The following is a 20,835-nucleotide window of genomic DNA, read 5'->3' as shown; positions in this document are numbered from 1 at the left end:
ATGTGGCCCTCTGCTGCCAGATCTTCTGATAGTTTGAGAGAGGCCAAGAATCTGTATTTTAGTGTAAAATATCTTATGTTTAAATGATGAAAAACAATCCTTTTTTTTTTTAAAGAAAGGATGAAAACTCTATGGAAGCCAAATAAAACACATCTGCTGAGCAAATCTGGCTCAGGGTTACCAGTGTGTAACTTAAGTTTTATATAGTGAGCTCAAAAATAGGACACAGGTAATTTATCACTCAAAAGCAACGTTCCCAGGGGGCTCAATGTAAAGATTTCATTAGCTACAGTAACCAGAGCTCTCTGTCCCCTGTCATAGCACCTACCCCCTCTATCTCCTCTACCCTTCAATCTTGGTAGCAATTCCCATAAACCTTAACTGTATTTGAGCTTTGGAGTAAACCACCTGTTAGAAACCTAGTGCTATCTCCTAGCATTTTTTGGTCCTCTCAAAACTTCAGTTTCCGTATCTACAAAAAAAAGAAAACTAGGGCTGGAAATGTGGCTTAGTGGTAAAGTGCTTGCCTAGTATGCATGAAGCCCTGAGTTTGATTCCTCAGTACCACATACACAGAAAAAGCTGAAATTGGAGCAGTGGCTCAAGTGGTAGCGTGCTAACCTTGAGCAAAATCAGTTCAAGGACAGTGCCCAGGCCCTGAGTTCAAGCCTCAGGACTGGAAAAAAGAAAACTAATTCCTACCTAAAAGGTGTCTAACAGTGTTGAGGGCACTGGTGTCTCACATTCCTAATCCTAGCTACTTGGGAGTAAGGTACAGAAGGATCACAGTTCGAAAAGTTAGAGAGCCCTCATCTCAACTGGTAGGTGGAAACAGAGGTTCACATCTATCATCTCAGCTATAGAGGAAGCATAAATAGAGCATTATGGTCCAGGTAAGCCCATGCAAAAAAGGGAGACCCTATCTCAAAAATGAATAGATCTAAAAGGGTTAAAGGTATGATCCAAGTAATACAGCATCTACCTAGCAAGCACAAAAGCTGAGTTCAAACCCCAGTAGTTGGGGAAAATAAGGTCAAATGTTAGTAGTGATAGAAGCACAGGATAGATAATAGTTATTAATAACAGATGACAAGCTACTTTCCCCCAAAGAAATACACTACCCTAAAGTCTAACAATTGTGATACAGAATGCTCAGAACAAGATAATGCCACCTACAGCTGTGTAAAATAAGAAGAGAGTAACATGCATTGAATATATAGGACAAGGATCTGAAAGAGAGCTTTGCAAAGACCAAGGTCTTCATGTCCATAAAGTTACTTGTGAATTTATTCCAGGAGGTCTACGTTTGTACAAACTAGTACTAATGAAAGATCAGAGATATCAATTATCTCATTATTCAAGAACTCTCTCAACTCTTGAAGCCATTTTTGTGTGCATATTACAACACAGTACTGTGTCAAGTAAAGGCTTGCCAATTTCCCAATGGGCTAAAAAGATAGGTAGATAGACAGACAGACAGACACATAGATAGATGATAGATCTAGACCTGTAGATATATAGATATAGATATATAGATACAGATATATCAGTCCTGTAGTTTAGGGAGACACAGCTAGGAAAAGCTGGCACTGTTGTCAAAGTGGAATCTGCAATGCTATCTCTATGAAGTAAGTCCTCCATTGGCTGCCAATCACCAGAGAGCTTGCCCCTGCCCACCCACCCTACACATACTTTTCTGGGAAAGAGTTACTCCACCAAGAACTGCCAAGTGTGACACAGTCTACAGAGGCCAAGTGGCTTTCGCCACACAAGGCACATCTCCAGAATCATGAAACAGGAAGAAGAGGTCCCAAAGGAGACAATGCAGCCAGGTACCTTTCAGGAAACCAAAGAACCCTACCATGGTTGAAATGAATCTCTGTCTGCAGAAAACTCAAGTAAGCTTCTCTACCAAGGAGGCTTAGAAAGAAAGGAATTATGTCTGATCACCTGTATCTTCCCACTAAAAGTTATTGACCCTTACCTCCATGCCAGATTTGCTTGGGCAGATTCCTATTTCTCAATTGTGGATTCTCACTATGCATTTTCTTTGAGGAAAAATCATTCACTTCTGTTGGCAATGGTCTCTGCTAAGTAGGTACAGTAATTGCTTACAGTCAGGCCCTACTGGCTCACACCACTAATCCTAGCTACTAGGAGGGCTGATATGGGAAGATTGTAGTATGAGGTCAGCCCTGAAAAAACAACTCACCATGCCCTTTCTCAATCCACAGCTGCTTGAGTACCCCATGATTGCTATACTAAGCTACATGGGAGGCTGAGATTGAAATGACTATAGTTCCAAGCCAGCTGGACAGAAAAATGTCAATGAGACTCCAGACTCCATCTCAGAGGAAGGAAGCTGTGCATGGTAGCACACAGCTGTCATTCCAGCAATGAAAAGAAGTCTAAAATAGGAGGATCACAGTTTGGGTGCATGTTGAAAAAGGAAGGGAGACCCCATTTCAAAAATAACTAGTGATCACTGAATACCAGTGACTCATGCCTGTAATTCTAGCTACTCAGGAGATCTGAAGGATCATGGGCTGAAGCCAGCTTAGGCAGGAAAGTCCATAAAACTCTATCTCCAATTAACCAGCAAAATACAGTAGAGCTCAAAGTTGTGAACAAATAAGCATAAGCAAGAACGTGGCACCAGGCAAGCAAAAAACAGGGCTGAAGATGTGGTTCAGTGGTAGAGAAACTGCTCAGCATGCACAAGGCCCTAGATTTGATCCTCAATATCATTCCCTCCCCCAAAAAGAGGAGAGGAGACTCAAAGATGGCTCAGAGGTCATAGTTGGCCAGTTAAAGACAGGGTCTGGGTAAATAGGAGTTCAGAAAATTGTTTTCTCAATTTTTGTATACACTGAAATTTTTCCATAATAATAATTAAAAAAAAAAAAAAGGTTGTGCTGGGTGCCAGTGGCTCATGCCTGTAATCCTAGCTACTCAGAAGGCTGAGATCTGAGGATCATGGTTCAAACCCAGCCAAGGAAGGAAAGTCCATGAGATTCTTATCTCCAATTAACTACCAGAAAACCAGAAATGGCGCTGTGGCTCAAGTGGTAGAGCACTTGCCCTAAGCTAAAAAGCTCAGGAACAGCACCCAGGCCCAGGGTTCAAATCCCGGGACCGACAAAAAATGGTTTTTAAAAAGAAGCATGAGACTGGGCACCAGTGGCTCATGCCTATAATCCTAGCTACTCAGGAGGCTGAGCTCTAAGGATCACAATTTGAAGCCAGCCCAGGCAGAAAAGTCCCAGTGAGACTCTTATCTCCAATTAACCACTCAAAAACTGGAAGTGATACTGATGCTTAAGTGATAGCCTTTAGCACAAAGGCTCAGGGACAACACCAGGCCCTGAGTTCAAGCCTCACAACTGAAAAAAAAAAAAAAAAAAAGGAGAAGTTAGGAGATGACACAGGTAGAAGCTGAAAGTAAAATTGTGTTGTTCACTCTCTACTCTATAACTGGACACAGAATAATCTAGGAAGTACTCTCAGGCTCTTAGATCTAAAACCTACAAGGTCAAGCACTCCCAGAGCAGAGATTGTATCTTCTAAGCACTAGACTCAATGTTCTCAAGAAATAACCTTTGAAAACTTCCCCTAGAACTTTTCAAAAGTATTCTGGCGAAGCCCAACTTTCCTGCTTGGCCTATAAACACTCTGCCTCCACAAATCACCCCTGTAGCCTCTTGCCACTACAAGGGACTCTACTTCCCGTTCCAAACTACTGTGTTAAGCAATCCAGCTATTGAAATAGCTTCTGGGTGGCAGAGCAATGCCTGTATCTTGGCAGCCTGTGTGCTTGGGTTTCCCTCCTGAATGTCAGATGTGAAGCTACTGTTTTTTCACTTTGAAAGGGGCAAGGAACACTTTATGTTTTCTTCCCTTTCATCTCAATTTGTTCAATTTGTTCCAGAACTTTTTTTTTTTGTAGTATTGGGGATTGAATTCAGGACCTTGTGCTTTCTAGGCATACAATCTCCCACGTGAGCGACATCTCCAACCTACCACCACACCCAGGCATTGGCTGAAAGAGTCTCACAAATTTCTTTTTGCCCAGGCTGACCACAAACAAAGCTGATTCAATTTTCACCATGTGACTAAGATTATAGGCTTGAGCCATTGTGCCTGCTTGGTCTGATCACTATTTTTTTTGTATGTAAGAACTGGGGCTTGAACTCAGGGCCTCACACTCTGATGTGGATTTTTCAGGCAAGGCTGGTGTTCCACCACTTGAGCCACACTTCCATTTCTAGCTTTTTGCTGGTTAGTTGGAGATAAGAGTCTTTCAAATTTGTCTGATCAGGCTGGCTTCCAACAGCAGTTCCTGATCTCGGCCTCCTGAGGAGCTAGGATTATAGATATGAGTCATTGGTGCCCAATGATCAGATTTTTTTTAATCAGCTAAGAAGGGATTTTTAACTTCAACTGTAGTGATGTTGGACTAGATAATTATTGGTGGCAGGGGCACAGGTTATGCATCACAAAATGGCCTGTTGCATTGGGTCTCTAGTCACTGGATGCCTGTAACAAATTTGTATCAAAACTGTCTCTGACATTGCTTATTTTCCAGGGAGTCAAAATTGCTTATGGTTGAGAACCACCAACCTAAAAGATATTGCATAAACATGACCAATATTGTCCTAGCCAAAAACAAGACAATTATACTTTGTTTCCACATACACTGCCAGACAACATACAAATTAGTAAATATGACTATTTAACAAATATTTCATCCTAAGCCAGAAAGACATAAAGAAACAAGGGGGAAAATAAACATAACATTTGCAATTATATTTTCTCTGCCTTTGTGATTTCCTGCATAAATCTTATTTGCTTCCCCAAAATTATCCTGTTTTCCAGTCAATGTGGTCATCCAAACTTCCCTCCCCTACACTCTTGGAACACCACACAATCCAAGCTTAAGTTGGAAAGAAGGGCTCTCTGTTGCTTTCTCAGGGTTCCCTGTGACCAGCCTTGGCTTTCCAACATGTGTTTAACTGGGGTGACTAAAGATCGGACTCCCCTATATGGACATTTTCCAGCAAAGTCAGGAAAAAAAAACAACAACAAAACAAAATGCTGCCAATGGGTCCTGTTGGTCCATTTGCAAAATGGACCATTTCACTGTATAACCACCACATAAATGTAACAGCCTTTCACAGCCAAACTTCTCCAAGGCCAGGGTACCTACTTCTAATTCTATCTTTCAAAATGTGGGGTGGGAAGGATCATTGGATTCACAGTCTACTTCTCTGGCCTCCACTGTACCTCTGAGTTCAGATGAATTCTCAATTCCCAACACAATAGAGACCCTCAACAAAGCATTAAACCAGAGGAGTTAACCAGAGGCAGTTAAACCAGGCACAGGAATCCTGCTATTCTTTATTGGACAGAGGGAGTTACCCACTCTATTAAATGGCATACTCCCTTTTGGAAAAGAAAGACAATCTGTGTTCATGGTTACATTAACCATGAGCTAGTCCACAGCATGGAGGAATATGCCTACAAAATATATCTATTCTGGACTCCTCAGCTCCAACCCAAGCCCCCATCCTCTAAGGTCCCCAGGAAATGCCCACATTCTGATGGTTTGGGCAGGCAGTTACTGGTTGCGGATGGTTCCTTCTTCTGAACCCATCCCATGCCACTGGCTGTCTCAGTTTGGATCATTTCCTCTTAGATTCTGGCATAGGCCTCCTAACTGGCCACCCTGGCTTTGAATTTCCTCCCTAATCTCAATTTCACACTGATAATGGATGGTCTTTTAAGACGACAGCCAGAATAGCCCAGCACCTTTTTGTTGTTTCCCATTCCCTACCACTGAATACAGTCCTATCAACTCCAATGCACAGATGTAGAAAGTAGATCTGATGTTCACCTGGAAATGTCCATGTAGGAGCAGGATGAGCATGGGTGCCCAAATGTGGGGGCAGATGATGGAGGGACTGGAGGGAGAAATGGGCAAACTAAAAGTCTTTTAACGCTTCCTTCTACTTTGAACTGTGATTCTCCAAAACTCAGCCTCCTGAGTAGCTAGGATTATAGGCCTTGATTCACCCCCCTACACACCCACACAAACTTCCTTCTAAGTCTAACTTGAGTTGCCATGGTTTTGGTAACTCCTTGGTCTTTAGTTAAGGCCTTGCTATCATCCAACCTAAGCTTCTTGCCAAGTTATGCAAAATAGTCCCTTACAAATGCCTCTGAAAATCAGCACTGGTGGCTCAGACCTGTAATCCTAGCTACTCAGAAAGCTGAGATCTGAGGATTGTGGTTCAAAGCCAGCACAGGCAAGAAAGTCTTATCTCCAATTAACTACCAGAAAAACCAGAGATGGCACTGTAGCACAGAGTGATAGAGTGCTAGTCTTGTGCAAAAGAACTCAGTGACAGCACCCAGGCCCAGAGTTCAAGCCCCATGTCATACATACATACATACATATATACATACATACATACATACATGCTTTATATATGGTACTGAATGTGATTACCCCACTTCTTTTTGTGTGTGTGTGTGTGGTCCTGGGGCTTGAACTCTGGGCCTGGGTGCTGTTCCTGAGCTCTTCAGCTCAAGGCTAGTACTCTACCACTTGAGCCATTGCGCCACTTCCCATTTTTTGGTGCTTTACTGGAGATAAGAGTCTCATGGACTTTCCTGCCTAGGCTAGCTTTGAACCATGACCCTCAGATCTCAGCCTCCTGAGTAGCTAGGATTACAGGCGTGAGTCACCAGCGCCGGGCTACCTCACTTCTTTCATGTCTTTTCTCAGTTTTTTTGGCAGTACTAGGGATTGAACTCATGTACCACACTGCTAGACCAGTGTTCTACCATTTGAACCATACTTCCCATTATTTGAAATAGGGTCTCGTGAACTGCAATCCTCTTACCTGAGCTTTCCTCTGTCATTGGCTATAACAGGCTCAAGGCCACCATACCCAGACACTGAGTAAGATGAAGACTCATGAACTTTTATGTACAGGATGGGCTGAAACTACAATCTACAAATCTCTATCTCCCAAGTCACTGGGTGAGCTACTGCCAGTGCTAAAACTTTTTTTAAAAAATTACAAGAATAATATTTGATACAATAAAATTAGATGAAGTTTGTCAACAACTGCAATTCCTCTGTGTAGTTACTAGTAGAAAGAGTATACAGCTTCCTGCTCACTTTCCTGGACACATACACACATGCACACACACACACACACACACACACACACACACAGAGCATATTTCATATGCCATCTTATTCCATGCCTTAGAAGGTTATTTAATTCTCATATACACTTTCTTACCTCTCCAGATCCTAAGGATGGTAAGGCTAGGTAGTTCATCTGCTTTAATGACTGTCATCTCGTCAGAAAGGAAATGGAAAGGAAAAAGATTTCTTCATCAAAATCACATATGATACCTGTAATTCTAGCCACTCAGGATGCTGAGATCTAGAGGATCAAGATGCAAGGCCAGCCCAGGAAGAAAAGTTCACTAGATTCCATATCCAAAACAAATAGCCCAAACAAGTCTGGAAGGCATGGCTCAAGTGACAGAGCCTCAGCCAAGCAAGCATGAAGCCCAGAGTTCAAACTCCAGTACTGCAATAAAAGAAATAAATAAAAATAAGATCACAATGAGATCACAATGAGAACTCCTAACTGGATACTTGGTATGGATTGGAAAACATCAGGTAAAAATAAATACTTACCAAAAGAACAATCTACAAATTTAGCACCTCATACTGGTTAAGGACTTGGACTCTGGACTCAAGCTATCTATGTAAAAGTCTGGCTGCCATTTGTTATTAGGCCACTGGGCCTCTACCTCCCTGCCTAAAACCTGGTGTGAAAATAGTTCCTTCTTATAGGTGAGTTCTGAAAATAGTATCTGTAAATCACTCAGAACAAGGCCTGGTACATTTATTAATGAAATATACTGCAATCACCTTTGTAATTCTAATATAACTCCCTATATATAACTAATACCTTCCTTTGTAAAATGTAGGCTGCTAAATCAAAACTGTAGATTGTGAATTTGGAATGTTATCCAAGAAAAAAAACAAGTATGATGCATAAACTCATATGATATCACTACAAAATACTGAAGTGACCTACTCATTGAAACCATTGTAATAGTGCAGGAGAAAAGCCCTCATAAAGGCCTCATAGATCAAACCCATTGTAATACCCACTGCACCAAAGAATTTTTTTAAGCCTCTGGCAGTAATTACCTAAGTAAAGTGGGCTGCAAATCTGTTAGATAATTGTTTTTGCCCTAATAATATTTCTAGTAAATCACTGCTTCTATACTAAAAGTATTGGTGTTACAGAACTGGCATACTAATAATAAGATTATTATAGAAGCACTATTAAAATGAAGTAGATATTATTAAAGATTCAACAAGACGACAGCATCTAACTACAAAGATTTTAAGCTGTATTGTGTAACAGATAGATGAAAGTGTCATTATAAACCACTTTTGGAGGCTGTCCCTATGCCTGTCCAAAAACCACAGGTAGCAAGAGGTAGGTCTTCAGACTAAATGAGGAAAGAGTAATGCTTATTTAGTTCCATACAATTCTAGTGGGAAGATAAGGAGAAACAGAGAGCCAAGGTTTTCTGCACAATCAGGGTAACCTGGTAGAGCAGACACGCATCCAAACTTATTTAGGCTTCAATTGTTTACCTTAACTGCTTCATCAGCAAAGCACTCAGTAAAGCCCTCATGCCTATGCTTAGGTGAAAAAAAGAAAACTGCACTAAATTGAAGACCCTCACCAAACAACCTAATTAAACCAAAGCAAAAAAAAGGCTTTGCCAGTAATACCTAAGTCCACTCAAGCAACCATCAGGTACCAAATAGCTGTCCTCACAGCACCTTGGCCAATGCATCTCTTACCACAGAGCCTTCTGCCTCAGTTCTTAAAGAGTTGCTGAACATCATGAGCCACACGTTTCAAATGATCTATTTTGCTTTCCCACCTTGTTGATTAATTAACTAATCAGGGACGGCAAAGCATCTCACAAACATAAAGTGTCAGGAAAAATGCTAAGTAAATTCGCCTACCTGGTCTAAATGACAATGCTAAATTAAGACAGGGAAGAAGACAGCCTGGGCTGTCCCCCAGATTGCTGCAATCCGGGGGTTGCTAGCCTCGAGGCCGAGTGACCCGGGCACCCCCCAGCACCAGATCAAGGCTCTCTGCAGGACATCCGTCAGCGAAACCTGGACCTGAACCACCCCAGGGCAAAGCCAACACTGCTGGAGGGACGCATGCTCCTCCGAGGCTCAGCCCACACCGTCTCCCCGCATCTCCAGGATGTCAACAAACCCAGGTCACAAAGTGAAACTTTCCCGGCCCCCGCGGCGGCACCTGATCTGGGTCCCCGCCTGGACGCGCGGCAGGAGGACAGGTGTGGGGCTGGATGGGGACCCCCGCCCTCAGTGCCTCAGATTGTGTAATCTGAGCCCGGGAGGGGCTGCGCCGAATCAGATCCCCACGCCGGTGGGGACGCCAGGTCGGCCAGGGATCCTGGAGGCAGACGGAGCGATTAAGAAAGTGGGGAGCCCGGGAGGGGGGGACCAGAGGGAGGGCTGTGGTCCCGCCCCCCGGGACCGCCCCTAGGAGGCGAGGGGAGCCAAGGCGATGACACAGCCCGGAGGGGGCGCCCGCGCGACGGACAGATCCCGAGGAAGGAGACGCGATGGCTCGACAGCCGCAGCTAGCCTTACCTGCGCGCCAGGCCTGGACACGAGAAGCGGCTCGGGATGCCCGGAGGCAAGTGATGGACCGTATCGCCGGCGGCCACCCGGGCCACGAGGTGCAAGGAACCGCGGCAGCGGCGGCAACTGGCTCGGACTGACAGCCCCAGGCCCCGCCTCCAGACCTCTGGCCCCGCCCCCTCCGCTACCGCGCGTCTGGCCCCGCCTACTCCACCCACCGCCGGGGTCAAGTTCGGTCCATCGGCAAGGAGGGCGGGGGTTCTCGTCTCCGATTGGTCCAGGAGACACGCGCCCCACCCACTCTCCGCCCCTTCCTTGGCCGGGTAGCAGCGCGTGCGCGGTGGCTCGGAGGGCAGCAGTTAGAGCGCGGGCCTTGGTGGCTGCGGCTTGCTGGTACCCGAGCTTCGTCCGTCCCCCGCGACGGCTCGGCTCTGAGCCCTGGATGTCCTGAGAAGCCCGGAGTCAGGCTCACTCACTCCGCGGCGGATGGACCTTATTCACAGGTGATCCATCTGCGGAAAGACACCAGCCTCTCACCGGGAGAGACCTCGCCAGCGGGGAGCCGGTTGCACGGGTCAGGGCTGCGCTCTCCGCTCGCTGCCCCCGCTCCCTGGCCCCAAAGCGGCCAGGGTGTGGAGAAGGCCCGCTGTGCGTGAGGCAGAGCTGGGGTCTCGCATTGTAACGACTGAGTGATGCTAAAGAAAGTAACCCTGCTCTCTTGCAGCACCGCTCTCCTCCTCTCCGTCCTCGGCACCGGCTCCCTGGATGACCACCAACACAGACCCAGCATTTCTCCGTGATGTATGTCCAAGAGAATGGCTACACAAGTCCTTGTAGGCAGATGTACACAGCAGCATATTCACAAGGAAAAGGGGGGTGGGGAGAGAACCAAGGCAGTGCCCATTGATTCGTGAATAGATTAGCAAATTATGGTTTCTCTGTGCAATGTTCCTAAAACAGGATTCGAACTCAAGGCCTTCCACTTGATAGGTGTGAAGGAGCGTTAAGCCAGACTCCAGCCCTTCTTTACACTGGTTATTCTAAATAAAGGGTCTTGCTTCTTTCCCCAGACTGGTGTGAACCATGATCCTCCTATTTTAAATTTCCCTATGCAGTTAGAAATGACAGGCCTGGCCCCACAGTGCTGGGCTTATTCCATTGAAATAGAATGTCTTTGACTTTTCTGTCCAGGCTGACCTGGGACCCTCTCAGTTCTCCAATCTCGGCCTTCCAGGTAGGTGGGATTGCAGGCATGAGCCACTGGTGTCCAGCTACAAAAGGAAGTTTTGATGCACACCACAATATGAATGAACCTAAAAAGCATGCTGAGTGAAAGGAGCCAGTCACAAAAGACTACAAAGTGTGTTATTATTGAATTTACATGAAATACCCAAAGTGGGCAAATCCATAAAGATTGGAAATAGTCTAATGGTTTTCAGCAGTTGAAGAGAAGGAATGAGAAATGACTACTAAATTGGTATATAGTTTGAGGACTTATGGTTTGGATCTTAAATGCCCCCTCACCCCCACACACACATAGTTAGTTCATGTGTTGAAAACTTGGTCCTTCACTGATGATGAAAGGTGGTAGAACCTTCAGGAAGTGGGCCTAGTGGGAAGAAGTAAAGTCCTTCTGGACATGTCCTTGGAGGGCATTGGAACCTTTGTCTGCTCCTCCTTTCCTCTTCCTAGCCACCATCACTCAAGGTGCTTTGCTACACCATGCACTCTACACCACGTCTGGCTTCATGACAGGCCCAAAGTGACAGGGCCAAATGACCATAGACTAAAAGCTCTGTAATCACTGAGACACAGTAATTCTTATCTCTTGTTTTTCCTGGGTACTTTGTACAGCAACAGAACAAGGACTAACAAGGAAATTTGGTACTGAGAACTTCAGTTGTTGCTGATGTTACTGGAATTACTTTGCAGGAGAAGTTTGGAGAGAGAAGACTAGAAAAAAATCTAGAATGCTGTAAGTGGAGCTTGGTGGGTTCTGGTGGGTTCTAAAAGTAGTGTTAATAGGAATGTAGATAGTAAAGACTCTGGAAGTTTCAGATGCCATCAAGGACAAGGTTGGGAATTGGACTAAAGGCCATTCTGACTACATTCTAGCAAGGAACTTGGTTAGCTTCTGTCTCCCTTAAACCTCAGACTCGTTTGTGTTGTGGAAGAAATTTCAAGCAGGTGGCATGGGTATTATTGACTGCTGTTAGCCAGATTTATGGTGAGAATCAGGAACACCAAAGTCACACAGAAAGAATTGCGGTTTTGCCATATGTGAAATCACTGCTATGGAGGGTGCGGCTTTAGAGAGAGGGGCACTGTTAAAAAGAAGCCGTGTGTTTTGCCTAATAGATAAAAGATAACGAAGATGGCATCACAGGAATTGTGCAGGCCTCGTCTATCCCAGCTTTATAGACTTTTGAATAAGGAGAAAACACTGGGTTACTCTGCTAATACAAATCACCTAGAGAATTGTTTCTCAGGATTCATTTCCCTGCATTCAACAGTCCATGCACTGAGAGGTTGCTACAGGCATGACCCGACATGCCCAGCTACAGTTCGATATTATGGCAGATATTGGTATCATCCATATGATACTCATATTGCAGACAGGTTGAGTGCAAGATGTATTGGCTCATAGAGGCTTCCGCTGATATTTCAAAGGAAGCCTGGGAAGCCAAGTTGGAGACCCTGCATGTTGCCATAGAGAGGGTGATGTGTGAAAGTGGTAAGGGTGAAGCCAAAAGCACAATGAAGACCCTAGAAAGTTGGAGATGTCCAGAAATATAGAATGCTTGCTGAGGAAATCTGCCAGCAGCCAGCAAAGCCTACCTGAGAAGATACATGGGCTACAGCCGGCAAGACCTCACAGCCAGGACTTACTGAATCCTTTAGAGCCCACATGATACCACCATGTTCCCCATCACTGAGCATCAAGTGGCAGGATTTCCCTGCTGAATTTTGGGCCTGCTTTAGTCTGATCCTTTCTATGTCCCTATTATTCCCTTTGGGAGTGGTTGGGTTTTTGTTTTTTTAACCCAGTGTCATTGTGTGTTGGAAGCATATAAGTTTTGATATTTTTATAGGCACTCACAACTCAAGAGTTCTCTCTGAGTCACAGAGGACACATTGGACTAGATTTTTGGGGCAATGATAGAGTAAAGACTTTGGGGACTCTTGGGAGATTTTGCATTATGACATGACCATAAGCCTGTGGGGGCTAGGAGCAGAATGTTATGGTTTGAATACAAAATGTCTCCCAAAGGCTCGTGTGTTAAAGGACTAAGCCTGAGTGTGCTGTTGGGAGGTAGTGGAAACTTCCTGACTGAAGGAAGCAAGTCATTTGGGTTATGCCCTTAACCAATGTATTGGAGACTGCATACACTCTCCCTCCCCCTGCCCCTTCCCTCTTCCTCCCTTCCCCACCCATCTCTCCCTCTGCTTCCTGGCTGCCATGATGTGAGCAGCGTTTCTCTCCCACGTGCTTCCACAATGATGCATTGTTCCCAAAGGCAAAGGCCGTGACCATAGACTCCAGAACCATAGCCAAAATACACCTTCCTTTTTTTTCAGGCTCATATAACTTTATTAACATTAATCTAGCAAATAATTGACCTAACAGACAATTGAAAATAGAGACTAGCTCTCTTGAAGTGCAAGGGTTAAAAACTTATTTTTAAAAGCTAACATATTGACTTGGGTTATTCCACTAGATCAAAAATAGGCCACATACTGACACTGCATTCCCCTCATGCACACTGTTCATTTAAAGGTATTAAAATATGTAGATTCCATATTAACCCCCAGATCACAAATTTAATGTTCTGTGTATCAAATATCCACCTCATGTGTACTATGAAAATTATATGCATCATTAAGCCAAAAGTAAATAATCAACAGTAATAAGCTGCACATTTCCATATGGATGGATGTCAGTATATCTAAATAGGAACTAAATGTCAATCCTACCTATATTTAAAAAAAATAGACTGGCTTTTCCAATTTTGCATACCTATTGTTCTAAGGAGAGGTATGTAGGATTTAAGATTTTATGATCAACTGACAGGAAAAAATCAGTTGTTCCTGCAGTATCTCATTAACATCTGATTGTATATTTAGTTTATATTACTTACTAGACATTGTAAATCTATCTAAAAGTGTATAATTGTTCTGAGATGGTTCCAATGTTAACCCTATAATCTATCAGGTAAAAAACAATGTGATGGAGAAGAATAGTTAATCAGCATGACTACAAATATGCTCACTTTTAGAGAAACAATCTGGTCATCCAGGAAAAGAAAAAGAAAAAGAAAAAATGGCTAAAAACAGAAACACTCCCATATAGGATACTTATCTGGCCAAAACATACAGGTTCAGTCAGAATTGTCTGATCAAGGTTAAAGTTAGGCCACATTTAAACAGCCTATAAACTTCCAGACCAACCTTTCCAGGCAGCATAACTGGTCCACTTCTTCTCAAAGTAGCATGGTACTGTCCTACCAACCTAAACCCAGAATCTGAAGTTAAACCAAAAGAGCAAATGGGATAAAAAGGGAACAAATGTATAAACTCTTAGCATATTCTTATTGCTGTGTTAAGTTTGGAAGATGAGCACATCTACCACAACAGTATTGTTCCCGGTAGCAGACTAGGCACAGTGGTAATTAGAAAATAGACTATTAGAAAAGCAAAATCACATTTCAAAATCTACACTAAACCTGCATCCAAAGGCATCTGATATGCCAGTAATATGCTGGATTTTTTTAGTTCTATGGTACAGCTTTGCAATGGGCTCCCTTGGGCCTGGCTCACATCCTGCCTGTTGAGGGGGAATATGCTACACAGAGCTATGATGGTGTCTACTGACTGGCAAAAATCCACAGATGTTCCAGGTTATTCATACCAGGATCATTCCTTGTGTAATGTTTAAGGTAAATGAAGATAAACTGGTTTCTTGGCCACTAGTTAAAATTTCCTTTAAAAGTCCATGGGTTTCGTGTACAGTTCTATCACAGTTGGTCCAGGTTTTATTTCATCCATCACCATGAAAGCAAAACACTTGGTGCTGGCAAACCTTTTGTAGGCTTGTAGTGTTAAAATTCAAAGAAGATAGCTGTACCTTTGGTTAATGTTTCAACATGCTTCTGGAGCTCAGTATCCACACTAAAATGGGCATAGATGGTTTCTTGAAGCCAAATGGATATCTTGCACAGGAGTTAAATCTATGCCATCCCAATCTTTTATGCTAACTGTAATATAGGGATCAATCCACTGTCCAGCATCTTTCAGGCCAATTTTCTCAATTCTGGTTCTGATGGCAATCTGGGTAACAAAGTATCAGGAACTTGAGCAGGAAAAGGATCAGGACACCCTGCTCCGCTACCACTTTCTCCATCTTCAAATTCCCAATTCTCTTCTTCACCCAGAGCTAAAATTCTTCTTAATGGTACAGGCTGAACGTCACAAGGGAATTCTTTACTACAGGTAAGAATATTCTTTAGTATTGGTTCCAGCATCTTCAAGTCCTCCGGTTTAAATTCTTCCTGGGACTGAATGGACTAGAAGGCTGTGCTTGCCAATTCCAAGCAGGTTGTGATTCTGCCTGTGGTTTTCTTTTGTTGTTCTGTGAATTCTGAATGATTGTGTTGTGCTTAGGCCTCTTTTTTGCAGATGTCTTGCTAATATTTGGTGCTCATCTATCACCTGTACTAGTGGTTTCCAGGAGTCAAAGTTTCTCCCCAAACTGGTTCGCCAATGCTGCAGCAGACTCCAAGTCCCATCCAGCCCCCTATAAGCAAGGCCCTGTTCTAGAGCGCCATCCCCGCCCCCCCCACCCCCCAGCTGGCATGGACATTGACAGGAGCTGCCCAAATCCATTTGCTGCCACAGCCAAATTTTTAACCTTTTAAGTTATTTATTCCAACTATTTTGTCACAGCAACAGAGGCTGCTGAAGCACTTTTAGCTAAAATTTGTATCCTAGGTAGGACCATCTAAAGACTGGAGATGGCTGGGTGTCAGTGGCTCACGCTTGTAATCCTAGCTACTTAGGAGGCTGAGATCTAAGGATCTTGGTTCAAAGCCAACACACATAGAAAAGTCCATGAGACTCTTACCTCCAATTAACTACCAAAAAGCCAGAAGTGGAGTTGTGGCTCAAGTGTAGATTGCTGTCCTTGAACAGTGATCAAGGCCTTGAGTTCTAACACACACACACACACACACACACACACACACACACACACACACGCACACGCACACACACACACAGAGCGCTTGCATGAAAAATAGATTGGAGGTGTTTGGACCTGATACTTCCCAATAGAAAACTGCCTGCTGATTCTTGCTCTTTCTCTCCATGTAATTTCCCTCTAGACTTTTGGTTCTTCAGATTTTCTTTAGTTTTCTGACTGATCCTCTCTGTCCAATAGAACTTAAGAATCTATGGAACCATAGAATCAGATACAGAAATATGTTGACACAAATCATGTCTCCCTTACTAAAACTCTTCAGAGGCATCTACACCTAAAAGAGACTCTAAGCTCCCAACACAAGCTCCAAACCCCCATGGCGCAGCTCCTGCCTGCTCTCCAGCTCTCTCTCTCTCTCTTTTTTTTTTTTTTTTGGTCAGTTGTAGGGCTTGAACTCTGGGCCTGGACAGAGTTCTTCAGCTCTTCAGCTCTCTACCACATGAGCCTCAGTGCCACTTCCAGTTTTCTGGTGATTAATTGGAGATGAGTCTCACAGACTTTCTTTGCCCAGGCTGGCTTTGAACCGTGATCCTCAGATCTCAGCCTCCTGAGTAACTAGACATAAGCTGCTGGCACCTGGCTCCCACTCCTTGCTGTGCTCCTGGCGAAGGTCTTACGGCTACACCTTTCTTCCTCTTTAGGATTCGTTATTGTTTATGTGTTGGTACTGGGGCCTGAACTTGTGCTCTTGCTTGGCTTTTTCACTCAAATCTGATACTTACCTCTTGAGTCACACTTCCACTTTCAACTTTGTGCTAGTTAATTGGAGATAAGAGTCTCATGGACTTTTCTGCCAGGCTGGCTTCAAACTGATCCTTAGCGCTCTTCCTGATAGTAGCTTGGATGACTGGTGTGAGCCACCAATGTCTGGGTACTCTTCAGGGTTTCATGGGACATTGTGACCATGCTTCAGGCCTCAGGCCTCCTAAGTCTCTATAGACCCCCTTCTGCCTCTCAGCTGACTTTCCCCAGCTCTTCCCTGCTCACACCCTCCCACCTTCCTCTGCATTCAGAAAGCACTTAATCCTTCCACCTATTATTGAACTTGCTGTGATGGTATTTTACTTACCTACCTAATACTTGCCTTTCCCCCTAAACTGGGGTCTGCTGTGAAGATGAGCCCTTCTTGGTTACATTCCCCGAGTTTCGCACAGCACCCAGAATGTGGCAGGTGCTCAGCTCTACTCTCCTTCCTTCTCTGCCTTGGTAATTCCCTGAGTGCTGCAGTTTGGATCTGGAACATCTCTCACAGACTTACATGTTGATGACTTGATTGCCAGCCTGTAGCACTATTGGGAGATGGTGGAGGTGGGACATAGAGGAAGGAAGTTAGGTGACTGGGGGTGTGTCCTGGAATGGAATATTGGAACTGACCTCTCTCTCTCCCTGTCCCTCAATCTACCCTCCTTCTCTCTCTCTCTTTCCTCCCCCTCTCAACTCATGCTTCCCTCACCCTCCAGCCCCTTTCCGCTTCTTTTCCCCCTCCTTCCCCTCCATCTTCCCTCCCCTTCTAACCCCCCTTCTCTCTTTCTCTCTCTTCCCCTTCTCCTCTCCCTCTTTCTTCTACACTCCTTTCCTCCCTTTTTTCCCTCTCCCTTCCCTCTCTTTTCCTTCCCCCTCTCCCTCTCTCCTTTTCCCCTCCCCTGCTTCCTCCTCCTCGATTTCCCTCCCTTCCCCTTCCCCTCCTCCCACTACCCTTCTCTCCATCCCTCTCTCCCCTCCCTTTCATCCTTCTTCCTCCCTTTCCCTCTGCTTCCTAGCCATCAGGGGTTGGACAGCCTTCCTCCACTACACATTCTCCACTATGATAGTGTGTGTTGCCACAGGCCCAAAGCAATGAAGCCAAATGATCATGGGCTGAAAGATCTGAAACCAGAACCAAAATGTATCCTCCTCCTACTGCTGCTCCTCTCGGAGCAGGGGGCCTGAATAACACACCCAGGTAAGAGAAAGGGAGCCAGAGAGGAGCCATAGGGTATTTAACCCCAATGGAAAGTGAAACTCCAGGCTTAAGGCAGTTCACAGACAAGGTAACAGCAGCAACAACAACAAAAACCCAAAACATTATTCCAGCTTAAAGGGACATTCCAGAACATTTAAAAATCTCAGTAAATATGGGAGAACCCTTTAAATGACGTGCTCCATTATCTAAGATTCGATTCAATTTCTCCTAAAAGCCTTTGTGCTCTCCTGAGACCCAAACATTTCTAGTTTTGTTTGGATGTCTATAACAAAACAAAGAAAAACTTAAATGGCTCTATACAATCATCTGTATGCAAATACTGAGTTTGGTTATGACCAGCTACTTGACCTTGAACATCTGCTCCATTCTCCCACCATCGGAGCCCAAAATTTTAGCAAAAATATCTCTTTTCTAGTCTAACCTAGATGGTCTTGCTGCTATTCACCTGACCCCAATTTCCAAGAGTAGGGCATGACAGGATCAAAAGGCTCCCTCCTGTTCCATCCTCTGATACACAAATTACTTCCAACGAAGGCAAGACCCCATTCAGGGCAATGAGATTCAAGATGATACTTCAAATGCTCTGACAAAGAAAAGATACCTTTTCCTTATGCAGCTCCTCTCAGTGACGTAAGGTCTGGAATTAATAAAGCCACAGGTGGCCACAAGAACAAATTGCTAGGTAATGGAAGATACTAAGGAAGACCAACTAAGATGAAAACCAGAACCTTGGATACATAGTTGATCAGTGAGCCATCAAACTATACCTGAATCTGATATACCACTTTACTCTTCGATTATATGTGCCAATAAATTCTCTTCAGTCATATATATACATGTATGTGTATGTATACATGCATATGTGTATATATACATAATAGGAACAAATATGTATATATAGCTGCATGTATATACTATATGTACATATACTGTATATTATTATATAGTTTATATATGCAGTATATGTATATATATGCATCTATGTGTATATACATTCCTAATGATAACACTCACTCTGGACCTCTATTTTCTCACAATCCAAATGAAGGTAATATGAATAACATCCAAGGATTCTACCAGTTGTCACATTCTCAGGGTCTCTGAAGGTAAAATGTACTCTTAAACATGTAAATGCATCATCTTTGGTCAGCAAGCACTGAGAAAAAGCAGTATGGTCTTGTTCAATGCAACAGAAGGTGGCTGAGGCTAGGAACAAACCGAAATCCTTAATTTGTGCTGGGAGTTAGCCTAGCCTCCACTCTCCAACTTGAACCTAAGCATGCCATCCTATTCTGAGAATATTAGTAGCCAGGAATATGGAGAATAAACAGGTTGGCTCTAATTTAGAAGATGTGAGATATAGCAGCAGGCCACATTGATGGTACCTGTGGGCCTTCAAACTCTTGCTTGGATTCTTCAACCCAAATTTTTTGATGTGGGTCTACCCTGAGCTCCCCACCCCACTACCACCCCCTCACCTTGTCTTCTCTCCAAATCTTCCCCATGAGCCCTGCATTTAACTCACCAGCATCCACTCATGCCTTTGTCCCCAACACTGGTTGCTGGGAACAGTCAACTGTAAGGAGTGATAAAAAGCCAGGCAATTCCCAAGAACAGATAAGTTTATCTGTGTCAATGGGGCAAAAAGGAAGGGGGTGCTTGTTTAGTGGAGGAGAGTCAATAAGAAGGGATTAAGCTCTGAGGTAGCCTAAAGGTTAGAGAAAATTGTGCGATATACCCACTAGCCATTTGTGTGAAAGGTTTCCGGGACATGCAGGTGTGATCCACATCTGAACTTGACAAAGACTTAGTTGGGTCATGACAGGTATTGTCTTTAGGGCATTGGGACCATACCTGGAAGCATTGGGAACCTCAAGAAGGGGCACAATGGAAAGAATCCTGGAGAAATTAAGAGCATACATAGCTGTTTTAAATATGTCTTTTGTTCTGGCCTTGCAAGAGTCATGGGAAAAGACAGATCCTCAGCAGAGTTTTGATTGTTTCATTGAATACTACATGGTCAGATAACCTTTGTAGAGATGATGCAATAAGACAATATCCATTTTTGGAGGTGCTCAAGAGCTGGAGGAGAGAATCACTGCGTTGATCAGGTCCCAGTGAGGGCAAAGCTTGCCTTCTAAGACTCAAATAAAGGGACTTCAGTGAAGAGATCACATATAGAAGTCTGGGCAGGAATGTTGAGACCCCAGTATAGTCAGCCAACAATAGCCATAAAATGAAGAGTCAGGAAGAGGTGGCAGAAGAGCAGGACCATGGAGGAGTTGAGGTCAGATCAGCCTCTGCTGGAGGGTAGGTTTGATGGGGAGCTGCCTCCCATTCTTCAATACCCTTAAGCAGTCAGCAGCCAAGAAACAGGAATAAACACAGGTCGGAGAACAAATACAAGAGTGTAAAGAACAATCAGTTCATCCACCCCATTTACCACCCTGTTTCCATACTGTCCAACATTTAAAAGATGAAACCCTCACTGTAAGCACAGGAAGACACTGATGTCCTTGGCTTTTATATTGTATTAATGCTGCCACTTCAAGTGTCCCCCCTGCCTTGAATCTAAATTTCAAGGTTGGCCATCATACTCTTCCTATAAGAGTAGAGGTAGAAGCACTTAGCATAAAATGTCTTTTGGCCAAGCACCAGTGGCTCATGTCTATAAACCTAGCTACTCAGGAAGCTGAGATCTGAGAATCACAGTTCAAAGCCAGTCCAGACAGAAATGTGTGAGATTCTCACTTCCAATTAGCCACCAAAATGCTGGAAGTTTTGGTGTGACTCAAGTGGTAGAGATGAGTCACCAAAAGCCAAGTACATGAACATACATGCACGCATGTGTGCGTGCACACACACATACACACACTAATA

At 44.1% G+C, this 20,835-nt stretch overlaps 1 protein-coding gene and 1 pseudogene across 4 annotated transcripts in view; both read right to left on the bottom strand.

The window, feature by feature from the left end:
- LOC138803464 (transcription factor HIVEP3-like) overlaps nucleotides 1–9,885 on the bottom strand; it is a 405,830-nt gene extending 395,945 nt beyond the window's left edge. For all 4 annotated transcript variants that reach the window (XM_069987525.1, XM_069987527.1, XM_069987528.1 and 1 more), the window contains exon 1: nucleotides 9,746–9,885. The gene's annotated coding sequence lies outside the window, so the exon portion shown is untranslated. The remainder of the gene's footprint in view (nucleotides 1–9,745) is intronic.
- Nucleotides 9,886–14,650: 4,765 nt separating this feature from the next.
- LOC138803531 (axin interactor, dorsalization-associated protein-like) lies at nucleotides 14,651–15,619 on the bottom strand (annotated as a pseudogene).
- Between the last annotated feature and the right edge of the window lie 5,216 nt (nucleotides 15,620–20,835).

Source organism: Dipodomys merriami, unplaced genomic scaffold (assembly GCF_024711535.1).
Source record: "Dipodomys merriami isolate MVZ:Mamm:240054 unplaced genomic scaffold, mDipMer1.0.p SCAF_34, whole genome shotgun sequence".
In the NCBI taxonomy this organism is placed as follows: Eukaryota; Metazoa; Chordata; class Mammalia; order Rodentia; family Heteromyidae; genus Dipodomys; species Dipodomys merriami.
Note: the sequence above shows the minus strand (reverse complement) of the source record. Positions and strands in the feature narration are given on the sequence as shown.